The sequence below is a fragment of the Mus musculus genome, chromosome 2 (genome assembly GCF_000001635.26).
Source record: "Mus musculus strain C57BL/6J chromosome 2, GRCm38.p6 C57BL/6J".
NCBI lineage: Eukaryota > Metazoa > Chordata > Mammalia > Rodentia > Muridae > Mus > Mus musculus.
The window spans coordinates 67,771,334-67,789,781 of NC_000068.7; the positions used below are offsets into that span (position 1 = coordinate 67,771,334).

Sequence of the window (18,448 nt, forward strand, 5' to 3'; positions counted from 1 at the left end):
GCATTTGTTGTTCTAGGAACATCAAGGATGCATTTACACAGGTATCTAACTGTATTATCTCTCCCCAGAATGATTAAAGGAGCAGATTTGAAACCTGTTGCTAATCCTTACTTTCCTAGGGAAAAAAATGACTTTCAAAGATTTCCCTAAAGACTTGGAATGATAGAGTATTCATTAACTGTAATAGGAACACCAAAGATGGGTAGTCCTTACACAGAGAAAGGATGGGAGCTCAGTGTGCAGGGTCATATTGAGGCAGACATTATATATTCAGGTAGAAACATCAGTTTAGTAGTTGCTGTGGGATACTAAAATTCAGGCAGTTATCTGGAACCTTGGTATAAATTTGGGAAACATTAGCATATAAATAGTATTTAAAATCATGAGCTAGGAAGTGATCACCAGAAGATTGAGAATAGATTGAAAAGGGAAACCTAAAATAGCAACTCCAGAATTAATAGATGCTGGGGGTAAAATATTAATCATTTGAGTACTAAATATATTTAGTATTTAATTATAAGTGATATATATCACCCATGTAATAATCACAGGAATGAAGGATGTTTTAATAGTATTTCTACATATAATAAGATACTTAAATGTTTCAACTGGTAGGAAACAGTTGACCTTGTGAACAAAAACGTAGACATTAAATAAAATAGTCAAGATCACATTTTTGCTTAGATATTTTCTTTTAATTAAGAGAGTTTTCCAAATGTTCCTAAGAAATTATTCCTATGTGGCAGGCTTTCAAGGTTAAATATATTATACATCAAAATAGGTAAACCTCAAGAAAGAGAGAGTTTTGTTGAACATTTTAAAATAACTCAACATTTCTGAAAGCATAAAAGAAGTTTGATAATTTCATACATACCTCAGTTTCTTTTCTACTATTGTAATAGAAAGTATTTTTTTTTTATCATTCCTCTTTCATGGTTAATTTTAAACCTAGAACCTCTTCAAAGTTATCAACTGTTTTATGACCAAATTTTTAAGCCATATTCAAAGTGGAGATCAATGATCTCATATTGTGAAAGAAAAACAAATGGTTAGGTATACAGACAAACCTGCATCATGAATTATAAAACGATTTTAAACATTATTTCACGTCATTATTAAATATTTTATAATTCTTCATTATCTTCTTGTATTTTTATTTTATTTTTGAGATTATAATTTAATTATGTTTTCTCCTTTCCTTCCTCCAAATACGCACATACACACACACACACACACACACACAGACACACACATATATACATGTACACACACGCGCGCACGCACACACACACACACACACGCACGCACGCACATACACACAGTGTGTATGTATGTACGTGTGTGCGTGTGTGTGTGTGTGTGCGTGTGTGGGTGCATGTGTGTGTGTATGTATGTATATGCTATTTTGAGAATATTTTCCCCTCCCAACATTCTCTTAGATTCTTCTCTCTCCTTCTCTTTATCACACTCTCTCTCCCGCTCAGAAAAAAATAAATACAAAAATAACAAAGCAACAAACTGAAAAATGAAAAATCAATAAAACAAAATATAACAAAAGCAAATATACAAAATAGTAACAAACTGATTTTAGATTCTAGCAATAGGAATATGGATATATTACCAAATGCTCTAAATCAAGTTTGGCTTCTAGCATAGGAATATGGATACATTACTAAATGCTCTAAACTAAAGTTCTTATTAACTCTCTAAGGTAGGACTAATAATCGTATCTACCTAAGGTTGTGAAGAAATGGTTGCCAGCAGCTGTTCATTAAAGTGCTACTGTGTTCCTTATATTAATTATCTTGCTATCAGCATCATCATGATGGTTTGTATAGTTTGCTATAAAACAGAACAAAACCTTAGTATAAAATAAGAATATGAATGTGTTCATAATTAGGAAAGTGATTTGACTATTTTACTGCTGTCATTTTTTTTATTCATCTGATGAGTTGTCAGCTTCACATGCACCCATCAAAATAACACTCAGCAACAACAATAAATAATGTATGCCTCAAGAACTAACATCGCATAGAGGCTGGAATGCTCTAGGAAACTAAAACCTCTTTTCTAGAGTCAAGGAAGCAAATAGATTTCAACTAGACACTTCAGTAATGTAGGATACTCTGACTTCAAATGTTATAATTGCATTCAGCAGCTCGAGGCCAATCAAGCATCTTTGATCAAGCGAATACTTGAAATGGGAGGTGTTTGCTTCTAATTGTCATCATGTTTATGTTGGAGTTTACAAAGGAATTCTAATGACAAACCATTGCATAGTGTTAGGTAACTGCTGTACTGATTAAACATCGACTCATACGCCATCCAATTACAGTAAAGCATAAGTCCGAGTGCAGGAAGTGCCTCTATGAATGATGAGATTCTACTTACTGTTTGGTTCTTAAACTGAGCATAAAGCCACCTCCAATGCTGTTTTTCAGTGTGGAAGATTATGTTAGCTGTGCATTGATGTCATATTCCCCCAATTAAATGAGTTTTCCTAAGGAAATTAAATGCATCGTAAAGTATTTCTAACATACACACTACAGTATGGTAACTTTGGAGCCTCCTTCGGGGTCACACGTGACTAGTAAGTCTCTTCAGTTTTACTGGACCATCAGAATACTTTATTAAAAAATAACCTTTGTGATATGTGGTTAAATATTGTTCCCATCAAACAATAGCTTGATATTAAATAAATAACATATTTATACTAAATCCTAAGAAAAGACTGCCTAGGTTTTCAAAATCTGTTAAGTATTCTGATACTACTATCCCAAATTAAAGATGGGAAACCTACATTTTATTTTGTTCTTACCATCATTTTAAGTCATGTGTGTTCACTTGCAAATTTTTAAGTTTCCTACCTACTTTTTTTCTAGACCTTTATACTTTTTTGCTACTGATGCTGTTTATAGCTAGAGATTCTATTATGAGTTCTGAAAAACTATATAATTGTCTTTCGTTGCCAGGCCTTTGTTTCCTCTTGTTTAACTAAAGAGGATCCATTTGATTTCTCTGTCCAACATCTTGTTTTGTTCCATACCATCCTTGATTCTGATCCCAGAGAGAGGTCTCGAAGGCATACATCTGGAATTCTGATTTTGCTTTTACTAAAACCTTTTTGGTGATCCTAAATCACATTTTGATACAATCAATAATCCTTACTATCATAACTGCCAATTCTGCCCCAAAGTACCCCATGAGCTCTGGGATGGAGACTACCTAAGTCAATGCCTGGCCCAGAGTAGCAAATGCACATGGTTCACACCCTTGCTTTGTTATTGCTGTTTCAATCAGACATTGTGATCCCCCCTCAGCTGCCAACTTACACATCCTTACAAACCAGCCTGTGGAGCTACAGCCATGATAACACCCATTGAACTTCAACGAGCCTTTGAGCATCTCATTATTGATCTTCATGATTATTCCTCATTCAATCCTGTTCCTGCTCATTCTAAATGACACATACATATTTATTATATAGAAAATGTCACTATCGCTAAACAAATGTGCTATATGACCGTACATAAAGGCAGATATTTGATTTGTTTCCTTAAAATCTGGAATTGTAACAGAAGGAATCTGCCATTCATTGTGTGCTTGCTCCATACTTGAAGAGTGGGTGTTGTGATATGGAGGTAAGGATGCAGACTCTATTTAAACAGCCAGGCACATTTCGCTTTCCTCATTGGAATGATATTAGAGGTATCAATTTTTTAGGCTTCTAGGAGGAAACCCAATTGCCCAAGCCTTCTTTCATGTATAGGGAGAACCAAATAGCAGCAGCAAACACCAGTCATTGAAAAAGCTAACTTTTCAACTTCCTAGTATAGATAGATAATTACAGAAACTGTACGAAAAACTTCTAAAGGCAAAGTACATTTCCGTCAGGAAAGAGTTAATACCACAAGTGACCTCAGTGAAGAGATTTATCTTACTAGCTAATCTTAGCCAGTTAGTAAACTGCCCATGTAATTAAGAGCTGGTTTTCTGAAATTTTACATGTACTTTTTATTTCCTGTTTTATAAGTAAGCCTCTTATTTTTTCATTGATTTCCAATTCACTGAGAAGAGCAGTGGTCCAGAGATAACCCATGAATTGCATTGTCTAATTTAATTAAAGCAAACTGGAATTTCTGCTAAAGAAAATACTTAAGTAGAAAGAAGGTCAGATTTTTCAGAATTTTCTGGAATATTTCGTGTTCAAAATCTGAGGTACCTAAAAACATTTTTCTTCTAATATTAGACCAAGATTTTGCTTACTGAAAGACATTAACTAGACAACAGATAAAACCCCTGAAAGGCATTACACTTTTGATTATTTTTATTACTAAAACCTAAAATATCTTTCCAGATGAATTTGAGAATTGCTCTTTCCATGTATTTGAAGAATTGTGTTGGAACTTTGATTGAGATTGCAATAATTCTATAGATTGCCTTTGGTAGAATGGCCATTTTTACTATGTTAATTCTCCTAATCCATGAGCATGGAAGATCTTTACATTTTCTGAAATCTTTTTCAATTTCTTTCTTGAGATCCTTAAAGTTATAGTCATACAGGTTTTTCACTTGTTCGGTTAGAGTAACCCCAAGATGTTTTATATTATTTGTGGCTATTGTGAAGGGAATTATTTTCCTAATTTCTTTCTCAGCCTGTTTATCCTTTGTATAAAGTAAGGCTACTAATTTATTTGAGTTAATTTTATATCTGGCTACTTTGCTGAAGTTGTTTATCAGCTAGAGAAGTTCTCTTGTAAAACTTTTGGGGTCGCTTATGTATACTATTATATCATCTGCAAATAGTGATACCTTTATTTCCTCTTTACCAATTGGTATCCCCTTGATCTGTTTTTGTTGTCTTATTATTCTAGCTACACTTTTAGTACTATATTGAATAGATATGGGGAGAGTTGGCATCCTTGTCTTATCCCAGATTTCAGTGGGATTGCTTCAAGTATGACTCCATTTAATTTGATATTGGCTGTTTGTTTGCAGTAAATTGCTTTTATTATGTTTAGGTATGGGCCTTGAATTCCTGATATCTCCAATTCTTTTAACATGAGGGTTGTTGTATTTTGTCAAATCCTTTTTCTGCATCTAAGGAGATGATCATGTGATTTTTTTCTTTGAGTTTGTTTATATAGTGAATTACTTTAAAGGATTTTCATATATTAAACCAACCTTGCACCCCTGGGATGAAGCCCACTTGATCATGGTGAATGATGGCTTTCATGTGTTCTTGGATTCAGTGTGCAAGAATTTTATTGGGTAATTTTGCATCAACATTCATAAGCAAGATTGTTCTGAAGTTCTCCTTTTTGGTTGGGTCCTTTTGTGGTTTAGGTATCAGAGTAATTGTGGCTTCATAGAATGAGTTAGGTAGTGTTCCTTCTGTTTCTATTTTATGGAATAGTTTGAGGAATATTGGTATCAGGTCTTCTTTGAAGGTCTGGTAGAATTCTGCATTAAATCCATGTGGCCCTGGGCTTTTTTTTGGTTGGGAGGTTTTTAATGACTTCTATTTCCTTCTGTGATGGGGGCCTGTTTATATAGTTTACCTGCTCTTGACTTAACTTTGGTATGTGGTATCTGTCTAGAAAACCATCCATTTCATCTAGATTTTCCAGTTTTGATGAGTATAGGCTTTTATAGTAGGATCTGATGATTTTTTGAATTTCCTCCATTTCTGTTGTTATGTCTCCCTTTTCATTTCTGATTTTATTAATTTGGATAGTGCCTTTTGGCCTGTTAGTTAGTTTGGCTAGGACTTTATCTATCTTGTTGATTCTCTCAATGAACCTGCTTTTAGTTTTGCTAATTCTTTGTATTGTTTTCTTTGTTTCTGTTTGGTTGATTTCAACCCTGAGTTTTACTATTTCCTGCCTTCTATTCCTCTTAGGTGAGTTTGCTACTTTTTGTTCTAGAGCTCTTCGGTGTGTTGTTAAGTTGTTAGTGTACTAATCTCTCTAATTTCTTTATCAGGGCACTTAGTGTTATGACCTTTCATCTTAGCACTGCTTTCATTGTGTCCCATAAGTTTGGGTATGATGTGCCTTCATTTTCATTAAATTCTAGGAAGTCTTTCTTTATTTATTTCTTCCCTAACAAAGTTATCATTGAGTAAAGAGTTGTTCAGTTTACATGTGTATATGTGCTTTCTGTGGGTTTTTCTCTTATTGAAGACCACCAGCCTTAGGTCACACTGATCTGATAGAATGCATGGTATTATTTCACTCTTCTTGTATAAATTGAGGATTGTTTTGTGACCAATTATAAGGTCGATTTTGGAGGAGGCATCATGAGGTGCTGAGAAGAAGGTGTATTCTTTGGTTTTAAGGTGAAATGTTCTCTAGATAACTGTTAAATCTATTTGGTTCATAACCTCTCTTTGTTTCACTGTGTCTCTGTTTAGCTTCTATTTCAATGACCTGTCCATTGGTGAGAGTGGGGTGTTGAAACCTCCCACTATTATTGTGTGGGGTTCAATGTGCATTTTGAGTTTTAGTAAAGTTTCTTTTATGAATTTGGGTGCTCTTGCATTTGGGGCATAGGTGTTCAGAATTGAGGCTTTCTCTTGGAGAATTTTCCCCTCGATGAATATGAAATGTCCTTCATCATGCTTGATAACTTTTGGTTGAAAGTCTATTTTATTGGATATTAGGATGGTAACTCCTGCTTGTTTCCTGGGACCATTTGCTTGGAAGACCTTTTTCCATCCTTTTATGCTGAGATAGTGCCTGTCTTTGTTGTTGAGATGTGTTTCTTGCATGCAGCAAAATGCTGGATCTTGTTTTTGTGTCCAGTCTGTTAGCTTATGTCTTTTTATTGTGAGTTGAGTCCCATCGAAGAACCAGCAGTCTCAATTAATCTCAAACCCTGAGATCTCTTCAAACACTGCACCACCAAACAGACAGCATACACCAGCTGATATGAGACTCCCAACACACATACAGTTGAGGACTTCCAGGTCTGTGTTCATTTAGAGATGATGCACCTAACTAGCCCTCAAGAGACTGGAGGCCCCAGGGAGTTTAGAGGTCAGGTGGGGTGGGGGAAGAGGGTAGCCTCATGGAGACTGGGTGGGGTGGGGAGGAGGTGTGGGATGTGTAGCAGAGGGAGGGTGGATGGGGGATAGGAATGGAATATGGAGTGTAAAGTATAAATTCAAAATGAAATTAAAAGAAAAACTTAAAATACATTACTGTTTTTTAAATTTGAAGATAAACTATAATTTATTCACTTAAAAACAATATTTAAGGGTAAATGAACCAATTTGCAGTTAGCAAATGATGTTAAATGTATAAAACAATGCATACATAGTATGTCTCTATTATCACTTTTGCATAGTCATTTGTATAAGTGTAGATGAGCATGTTAATGCATTTTTGAAATACATCTATTACTGTTTTTAATTCTATCCTTTTATCTATATATGCAGATATATCCCTGTATACATGACCTACTCCCACATTTTAAATCATTGTACTGGGTCCATTTTAGCCTCCCTATCTTATTTGTCCTTAATTTCTGCCAGAGTGAATAATATTTCTTTCTCCGTCAATTACTTGCATGTTTTACTCATGAACTTGCATAGGTTATAATGGCACTATCAAAGTCAACATCCAGAAACTTGTTGTCTCCCAAAAGCCCACTACCAGTTTTATCTCACTGATGGAAAATTCATCATTTTTGTAAGTCAGACCACAGTACTTAGAATCTTCCCTGTCTCTTTACTTCTTTATAGTGGATCAAGTCCTGCTTGTTTAGTCTTCAGATATAATGCAGAACCCAGTCACTTCTTAGTGCATTTTTGTTGTTTCTACTGCCAGTACTTCTTACTTTCCCTCCAGTTCAAGCCACCACTGTTTCAACTTGGGTTATTTTAGTACATTTACAATGACTTCTGTACATCTTCTTTTATAACCAGTCTGCCTTTCACATTACAACTGATGTGAAGTGAGTTGCACCATAGTTCTCTGCTATCAGCTCTTTAGCTGAAAAATCTCATAATATTTTGGGTACCATCTAATATCATTATTCAAGACACTGGCATTTTCTTGATCAAGCCTCTGCTGGCTTCTCTGTATGAATCTCCATGTGATGAGACTTTATTATAACATGAAAACTCATCTGATCTCTGTAACATTGAGGTTAACTCCCACTCTCTTCCTTCAGATATTTGAACAAAATTTTGCTCAAATATTTCCTCCTTAGCTTGATACTACCCAACACTAACTAACACAGTACTCAGTTCCAGTTGTTTCTTACCTGAGTTACTTTCATTTGCAGAACCTGAATTTCCTGTCACTTTGGTAAAATAGTCTAAAGAGAGCAACTTAAGGGAGAAAGGTTTATTTTAGCTCCCAGTGTGTGACTTGAATGGGTTGTCCTCTCATTCATGCATAACAATACTTTGTCCCAGTTGGCCTCAGGTGGAAAGACTTCTTAGGAAGTATGTGGACTGAAGGGGGGAGGGAGTGTGGGGGGAGGGTTAAGGAAAGTCTTTGAGACTCATGTTGATTTGAGTTCCTTTGTCTGTTTCCTGCTCTGGTTTGAGATATGAACACTTAACTGTTCCAACTACCATGTCTTACCTCCCTGATGCCTCACTTACCTATTGTGATAATAGAGGACTTATATCCTTCCAGAATCATAAGCCCCGGATAAACCCTATCTTCTATGAGTTGCTTTGACCATGGCATTTTATCACAGTAATAGAAAAGTTAATGATACACAGTTCAAAGTGCAGTCCATCTTAGTGGGGGGAAGTGGTGGTAACAGGGTCTTAAAGCAGCTGCTGACATTATTTCCCTAGTTAGAAGAGAGTACTGAGTATCTGCTGCAGCTTGGGCATCTGTCTCAGATTCTATAGTACCAGGATCCCTGCCAGGGGTTGACCTCTGTGACAATGGATGTTTCTTTTAGTCTTCAATTATGCCATCAAGATAACCCACCCTAGGCCCCCCTCACTGTCCAGTCCACAGACCCATCTATCTGCCAGGTAGTTCTAGATTTATTAAATTGGAAATAGTAATCTTCACACATCTTTCTTCTGCACTCCACCAACAATAGAATGCAATTTCATGAAGGTGTATTCTTTCTATAATACTTCCTGGGACACAATGCAAACCTTATGGAGAATAAATGACCCCTTTACAAATATTGTGTGTTTGTGGTGCAATAATTTTTGCTTGAATAAAACCTTAATCTCCTTTTGTGCTGAATGGGACAGAGTGATCCATGTTCCTTGAATTTGGTATTTGTTCTGAGCAAGGCCATGAAGTAGCTATTAAAAATGTAAGCATTCCGCACAGAAGCGAATCCAACAGCTTGTTGGAGCCAGCCGTCGCTCTTCCCTGCATTGCAATACAGCAGCCATCAGTCTTCGTGAAATGTTTGTCTGTGTGAAATTACTCTTCTACCCTTTATTGAAAACTTGTTTCAATATTTAATTATTATTGCAATTGAATGCATTTTTAAAAGGTCAAATCAGATTGGTGACAACAGTTTAAACTCATTACTTTTCTCAATCTGGGAAAATAAGAGAAAGGGGATATTAGAGGGGTGAGATAGGGTGGGTGGGTGAGTGAAGGAGCACCCTCTTAGAGGCAAAGAGGAGGAGGGATGGGTTGCGAGGCTCCTGGAGTGGGGACCTGGAAGGGGAACAATATTAAAATGTAAATAAATAGAATAATTAAATACTGAAATCTGCATACACAGTGATATTCTGCATGGACAGTGTAGGCATTTCTAACAAGAACACTGATGCTAATTAACTGAGTGTAGAATGAGTTACATGAGGACAAGGGAGGAAATTCTTTTGTCCATCTCAAACATCAGAAGGCTTAATCCGGAGAAGTTTTGAAAATCAATTTAAGTAATTAATCTTGCTTAGTTGGATGTGCTGTTTCATTGTTTACATTGCTTACAGACTCAACAGTTTCTTTGTTACTTTTTGTTTTATCTTGTATTTGTATTAAGTTTCCTTGTTACTGGAGCACACCCTTGAAAAGTTCTCAAACAGTGGCCTTTTGCTTGCTGATTGTCCTTTTCATTTTCCATTTTTATAGGAAAAAATATCTCTCTTTGTTTCCTGGTTCTATAGAGACATGTGTGATATAAAATTGAAAAGTAACATTTTCTTCTTGGTATTTTGAACATGCTATTCCACTGATTTCGAAATTTTACACTTCACTTATTTTTGGTAATTCACCCTTCAAAGACTGATACCTGTACCTTTTTTTTTTTTTTTTTTTTTTTTTGGGTCTGAGGGGTTTTTGCCCTGCTTTAATTTATGTGATATATATACCTTTCAAGGTTTCCAACTCTGAGAAAATATGCCTTTTTCATTATTTTTCTTTTGGGACTCTTTTTCTTTTTCTATCCTTTGTATCACTTTCTGACATTCTTGTCAGAGGTAGGCTGAATTTTTCCATTCTGTCCTCCACATTTCTTAATTTCTTCTTCATATTCTGGCACTTATTTTCTCTTTCCAGAATATCAATAATTTCTATATAGATTTTTTTCTTCTTTATTGAAAATATATGTTAGAAATATGTGTGAGTGACCATTTGAATGGAATTAAAAGCTTATGTTATTAAAACACCACTAAAAAATCACATGTTACAAACTTACAAGTAACAAATAACATCTAGAAGGTATAGATGCATTTCATGTCATAGGGAATAATGCAAAAAAAAATCCCAGTAACAATGAAGAAAATGATGAGTAACCAGAAGGATCTTCAGTCTTTCTTTCACGTAGTCAAAGAACACAACCACACAGAGAAAAGTTGTGTGTATGCAGATGTTCCTTCTGGAGGATATGAGTTTGTCACTAAATTGAATATTCTTGTGAAGAACTGTTAGGCATTACTATCCCTACAATTTTAGTAATCCAACTTGGACTCACAAATAAAAAAGATAAGGAAATAATTATTTATTAGGCATTTATTACATTATGCCTAATGATAGATTATACATATGGGTATGTTGACTATCATGGAAAATCACATTCTGTCACCTGACAAAGATAATGTGATGTGCAACTTGTTAGAGTCAACAAATATATCTTACACTGAAAGAGGCAATTTAGTCACTAAGATTTGTTCACAATTAAATGAAAGCAAAACACCAATGAAAAGTAGATAGAAATGGAGTGATGTTAATGGGGACATTTGAGGTCATGCCTGGAATTTGCCTAACATGAATTAAAGACTGGCATGAATTGTGTCTGCAAAGTAATTAGACTGTAGCAGTTTTCTTGCATATAGAAAGGTCCAGATTCTGTCTGTATAATTTCTGTTTCACAATTCTTTTTATATAGGACATGATAATAAGAGCCATTAATAGTCAAACTGTATTTTACACTTAATTAGTGGTAGATAAGATCAAAAGTTCAACTTTCAAAAGTGCCGTACTCCACAAAATGTCTTCAGTAAGATAAGATTTTAAAAGTCATATTAGAAATCTAATCTCCTAATGTTAGTGGGACCAAAGAAACGAATAAAGGAAAGTGAAAGAAAGGTAATGATTAGGGAGGAAAGATGCAGTGATGGAGAGAAGAGGGGAGAAAAGAAAGAGGGTAGTAGTAATAATGAAACTTCTTTTATATTTATTTTAATTTTCATTTCACATATTCATGGTGCATACTGCACGGTAGACGTGGACCATTTCACCAAGGAGTTAGTTAACCTATATCTTTTTACGTTTTAAATTCTCCTCCCCTTCTTGCTAATCCCCTTTGTTTCCATAGACAGTTTAACTCTACTTATATCATGGGTACATACACGATTTTATGTATTATATGGACATGTGTTGATGAAAAGAGTTTTGTTTGTCTTAACATAGCAAAAGTATTAACAAAAGCATCCAACCCCAGTAACACACTCTTTGCCTTGAATATCTCTTTGTTTGGGTTGCCTTTTTCTTTATACTGTGGATGCTTAAAGAAAGCAACTCTTCTGTTATACATTAAAATGGAGATTGTGTTGAGTGGAAAAGAGAGGAGGGAGGAGAATGAACAAGGGAATCAGAGAAGATGCGTTGTCAGTTTTATATGTGATTTATGCTACAAACAACTGCAGGTTGACTGTACTATTCTGTAAGAGAAGTAAAACCAGAACTTTCTGCTCTGTGGCTACAGTGAGGATGTAAGGATGAATCCCTGCCAGGTGTAGGGGATCAACTGGAAACTGAATGAGAAAAGTGGAGAAAGAAATAGAAGTTTTATCTGCTTTTCACTTCAGAATCCTGAAAACTACATTTTGTAGAGTAGAAATAATTCTGCCTATGTCTTGATCGACTTAAGTTTCTGTCAGTGTCCTTGATGTCCCAGATTCCTGACCCAAGTAATTCTGGTGCCTGGAATGCTGATTAAGTAGGCAACCAAGGATGCTGCCCACAGAGCATACTGCTCAAAAACAAAACAAAACAAAACAAAACAAAAAACAAAAACAAAAACAAACAAAAAAAAGAAGATACTAGAAACGGTCAGTATACACGTTTGAAACCTGGTGTATACACAACTTCTCAACAAATTCTCTCAATTATGCCTCAGAACTTTTCTGACTTGTTTTCTCCATTCATCTGAACTGTTTCCATACTTTTTTATTTATTGTGATGCAAAATAATAATAAAAAAAATTCTTACCCTCCAAAGTAATTTTTAGCCATGTTTCTCTTCTTGAATGCTGTTTTGAAGTCACGATAGATCTCTGCTGGTTAGCAATATGACTGTTCCTCTGATCACATTTTATTTACTTAGATAAGAGTACAATGTGTATTGTACCTGATACAAGGATTCTAAAGGGAAGACTAATTGTTTCAATTCACTGGATCTACCTTGAAAATCTCCTTCTTGCAGACTAGCTTTTATAGTACCAGAGAGTGTATGTGGGCTTCCAGGAGAGGGAAGCCAATCAATCATCCTATGCCTCTGGGATGCCTATGAACTATAACAATGGCCAGCAAGGTGAGATATCCCTTAAGCAACAAATGACTATTTGGAATTAATGAGTATTCATTCAATAGGAGGTAAATCATGGCTCGTACTAGAAACCTACACAAGTACATGGGGCTAGCAAGGTCACAATTCTTAGAAGAAGAATTGTGCTACTATCACTTTGCTAGGCCAACATAATTTCTAACTGCATTCTAGAACAGCTTCTTTGACCCAGGGATAGTTCTTGCTCCTCCTCGAGGAAGCTTGTCTTTACAGAAAACTGAAACCATCACAGAAAACCATAACTTGTGGGGCATTGGGTGATGCACAGACAGGCTGGTCTCCAGTTGAGCTGAGATGCTGAATCCCGGGACCCTGTGGTCATAATTTACCTACATGGGACAGTAAGCATTCCCTCATACTCCTGCCTAAGTTACTGTCCCAGACAGCCCCCACAAGAGAAGCATGGGTAGAAGTCATGTAGACAATGTCCCAAGCTTCTGACCTTCAGGCTACACTCCTCCCCAGTTACCTAGCAACAGAAAAGATAGGAGTATACTTTAAAAGGGGCTGTTTGGCTCCTCCTTGCTCTCTCTCTCTCTCACTCCTTTGTTCTCTTGCTCTTACTCTCCTCTCCTCTCCTCTCCTCTCCTCTCCTCTCCTCTCCTCTCCTCTCCTCTCCTCTCCTCTCCTCTCCTCTCCTCTCCTCTCCTCTTCTCTCCTCTCCTCTCCTTCTCCCTCTTACTCTCTAGCCTTGTGCTTGCTCTCTCTCTCTCTCTCTCTCTCTCTCTCTCTCTCTCTCTCTCTCTCGCTCTTTTCCCTCTTTGTCTTCTCTTGGCCATGGTCCTCTCTCTCTCTCCCTTCTCTTTTCCCCCCTGCATTTCTACAATAAAGCTCTAAAATCATAGACAGTCTCTGCTCATCAAGGCTGCGCTCACTCTCTCCAGTGTGGGAACCTCTCTTCCCTCTTCCCACTCATGTGAGGAACTGATGTGGCTACGGCCCCAAGATGGCGCCCAGGACTGCTGCCAAGTCTTATGACTGGCATCTGAATTCCTCATATCCCTCAAGATAGCCACGTACCTTGAGCTGTATTGTGCAGATGCACCACGATGTAAGATCAGATGATATGACGAATGTAGTTTTGAGCCAATGAACTGTGCCTACGTGGACTGGGGTGAGGGGGAGTGGACTGGAGGGGATAAAGGGGGATGGCCAAGAGAGGTCGGGCATTCTTTTTCCTACAGCTTTGTGAATTTCCTGAATAAACTGCCTTGAGAAGGATGTCGGTTTCATTGCTTCTTTTCTGCTGGTCAGAGACTGTAGCAACACACTCTCCCATAACCCCGAGGATACAGGGTGTGGCCTGGGACCCCCAGGTTGGGCTGCCCCTTATCCAACTCTCATTGAGAGGGTCAGAGGCTTAGATGCCCACCCGGGGCTGAGTGGAAAGCATCTGGCAGCCCTCCCACATCCGCCTGTCCAGAGCATAGGTGGAACTCTGGCTGGAAGTGGGTCCTCCCTCCCCCATCTTTCCCCAGCCCTTTTTTAGTTCCCTCAATAACTGGTCCTAGTGCAGAGATCAATGTGTAGCATAGAACCCCACCCCACCCCCAATACATCTACACAACAACTGCTTTATGTAAGGTTTGTGGAAAAAAGATGTCGAAAGAGGCAAAAATTTTAAGAATCAAAAAACCCAGAAGTATGCTAGGAGATGACAGATTTGCAACATCCAGGCAACCTTAACAAATGGCTGCCTTCAATAAGACCGAAACAATGATAACATGGATAATATGGATACATGCTAATGTGAAAAAGGTGAAGTTTCATAGAGTATCAACCATAGACAAAGAACTACACACAAGTAATCGCTGCTAAGTAATGAAAGGTACACTTCTGCCAGGAACGAGCCCCTTAATTCGTTATAGTACAAGAAGTGGTCTTCCCTGAAATAATATACACATAAGCCACAGTAAATGGACTCAGCAGGTTGTATTTGTTATTTACCACAAACACACACACACACACACACACACACACACACACACACACACCGTCCTTCCAGAGCAGACCACTAGTGTGGGACTGAAGCTTGTAACAGAAAAGATAGAAACACTAAAAAGAAACACAAAAAACTTGAAACCCAGAGAGAAAGATAATTTCAGAAGAAAAAAAAAAAATGCTGGCTACGCTTTCTGAACTCACTGTGTCTGTAGCGGCTTTGTTTCCTCAATGGTGTGAGCATGAAGAAAAGCTTCAAAATGAGCTCCGCTGAATCATTATCACTTACTCTCCTATTAAAAAATATTTAAACTGGAACTGTGTTAGCTTTATCAAAGAAAATATCTGTACAGTTCCATACAAACAACAAACGAGACCTCCATGACAAATACATCTAAAAACACAAATATTTATCACTTCTCAGAGGGTTAGAATATGCATATATGGATACCTTTAACATACATATTCATATGTATACAAAGGTTAGACAAAATATATAATCATGAATAAGCCCAGAGCACTGAATCCTTCACAAGGCAAGGGGCTTCCTTTTAGTAAAGTGATAGATATTTTGAACCTCACAGTGATATGATGTATGGTTCTAATATATGTTGGAGAAGACAGAATACTGCTGACTATTCTTTGACATTACAATCTAAACTGTAGGCACACGTGGAATAGAATTACTGTAAAATCACTTGTGCAACAGTACCCTTGTCCTTCCCATGTTATTCTGTTTTGGTTTTTTTGTTTTGTTTTGTTTTGTTTTGTTTTGTTTTGTTTTGTTTGGTTAACAAAAACAGTAGCTTTTCCTCAAGTTTTACAACCTTATTTTGAGATAACACGAAGATAAACATGAAGTAAATATAATTTGGTTTATACAAAATATTAATGAGAATAGAACATAAACAGGTACGATTTTAAATTGAATTACATTTAATTGAAACAGCTTTCTTGAATGTCTGTAATTATATTCCATTTTCTAAGCCTCGGGTAATAAATCTATAATGAATTTCTCTTTTTTCGACAATTAAAATGCATCACTGTTCTCTACAGAAGAAAGAGCATGTTGTCTATCATTCTGATTGTATTTATTAAAAACACATTCCAATAATCCAATTAGCTTGAAGTGATTAATAAATGATCACTGTCCACTCTTGTGCATGAGAAGTGATCATCCTTTCTTTCATAAAATAACTCTGCTATCTCTGACTCTCCTCTGAATAACCAGGTCACCTCAAAACGGTGTCAATAGAGAAACCCTTGCACGGAACACTAGGTACCCATTTCTTTTCTCAATTCACCCAGCCCATGAATGGGAAAAGGTTGTGTTTTCTGTTTGCACTTGAAATATGGCTCACCCAGCAGCAACCTTGCTCCCTGGGAGCTTGTCAGAGACACAGAACTTTCAGGCTCTAATCCAGGGCTACTGAATCACAACTTTTATTCTCCTAAAGTTGGAAGATGATTAACAGGCAAGTTAACGTGTGAGAAATTTCCCTCTGGACTGCTCCCAGATGTTGTAGTCTTCCTGGTTCTCCTTGTGCCTGCTAGTTTTCCTTATATGTATTGTAAACTATGTTATCATCCGTCTTCTATCCCTATTTATGTCCCAGAACAAGCAGGTTATTTTCTGTTATTTCTTATCTCTCCCACTGGATGTGAATGGACTTGTCTGGGTTTTGTTTTTGTTTTTGTTTTGTTTTGTTTTCTTTGGTTTTGTTGTTGTTGTTGTTTATTACCATTTCCCTTTATGTTATGTCTGGCTATTTGAGGTAGGTAAAAATGTTTGCCTCTAATGGGCTCCTTGAAATATACCATTAAGCATAATTTTGTTTTTATCTCATTCCATGAAATCTAATTGGAGAGAATTAAATTATTTTCTCTAACAACTCTTGACAAAGAAGAACTCAGAATAGAGGGAATATGAAGGTGAAATCCTTCAAAGAAGACTACCAACCAAATAGCAATATGAAGATCAACACTAACTCACCCAAGCTATCCTTTCCCAGTCTCAGCATACAGCAATCAATCATTAGAACCAACCAACACCACCACCACCCTCTAGCTCCCAGGGACTAAACTACCAACCAAAAAGTATACATGGAAGGAACCATGACTGCAGCCGCATGCGTAGCAGAGGATGGCCTTGTTGGTCATCAACGGAAGGAGAGGCCCTTTGTCCTGTGAGGACTTGATGCCCCAGTGTAGGAGAATGCCAGGGTGAGGAGGCAGGTGTGGGTGGGTTGGTAAGCAGGGGGAGGGAGGAGGGGATAGGGGGTTTTCAGAGAGGAAGCCAAGAAAGGGGATAACATTTGAAATGTAAATAAAGAAAATATCTAATTAAAAAAACAAGAAAGAGGTCATTAAAGCAACCCAGAATAAAAGCAGGATTTGTTATATGAAACTCTGAGACACTTTAAAACAATTATTTGTTCTTGCCAACCGCCAACATTTTTCTAACTAGAGGTCCCACCTTACTAAACTTGATTCTCTCTCTCTCTCTCTGTCTCTGTCTCTGTCCCTCTGTCTCTGTCTCTCTCTCTCTCTCTCTCTCTTCCTCTCTCTGTCTCTCTGTCTCTGTCTCTGTCTCTGTCTCTGTCTCTCTCTCTCTCTCTCTCTCTCTCTCTCTCTCTCTCTCTCTCTCTCTCTCTCTCCATTTCGCCCTTTTCCTGGAGGAGGCTGTTTCTGGTATATCCAGGCTGTGTTTTTCCCTCCTCGGTAACAGTCTTCCCCTTAAGGCAGAAAACAATTTATTCCCTTTCTGATTTTGCTCTGATTATATGATCAAGAAGATAAAATGGCAATTTTAGCTTCTCTGACTCACTATGATTACAGATGATTCTTTTTCCTTAACCCGTGTTTCGTTCATCTCTATTCTCCACGACACCAAGTACTAATTTATTTTATAGCAGTTCACATATACATGAAATCAGTGGAACCTTAAAATCCTTTCAGGTAAAACTGAAGCTGAAGTATTTTGGCAGGAGGCCTTTCCCGTGCTCTACATTTTCCTGGCTGATATTTAAAAATGTCTCACCAAGGTATTTGCTACCCACACAACCAGGGAATGCATGACGTCTGTAAACTCTGTAAGCCTTTCTAGAGTGACCTGGATAGCTTATTCCTCACTTAAGGACATCTGAAACATTAGAAATCACGCCAGTTCTCTGCTTCCTTCTTATTCTCAGACAGGAGTTCCTGGCATCATCAGAGTAATGTCTGTAGAATACTGACTGGAGACCAAGTTGGATCCTTAGATATGGTGACTGTCCGCCTCATTGCCTAATTTCCTCTGCTCAGTTCACACTCCCACTTGTTGTCACGTAGGCTGCAGTTGCAGTTGTGTTACTCAGTATCCTTCATTAACTTTTTTTTAATTTTCAATGCTATTAACCTTTTAATGTGCCTCATTACTGTAAGAGATGAATCGTGTTGTAGAAACAGCACTGGGTCTGGACAGCATCTCATGAGGCTGGGGCTATTCAAGATCATCCTGG

The 18,448-nt window shown here is 37.2% G+C and overlaps 1 protein-coding gene and 1 non-coding gene across 7 annotated transcripts in view; both read left to right on the forward strand.

Moving 5' to 3' along the window:
• Nucleotides 1-18,448, forward strand: part of B3galt1 (UDP-Gal:betaGlcNAc beta 1,3-galactosyltransferase, polypeptide 1) — a 557,194-nt gene that overhangs the window by 205,645 nt on the left and 333,101 nt on the right. The window lies entirely within an intron of this gene.
• On the forward strand, nt 9,710-9,807 carry Mir6335 (microRNA 6335). The gene has a single exon (NR_105752.1). It is a non-coding gene; the product is annotated as a microRNA 6335 (primary transcript).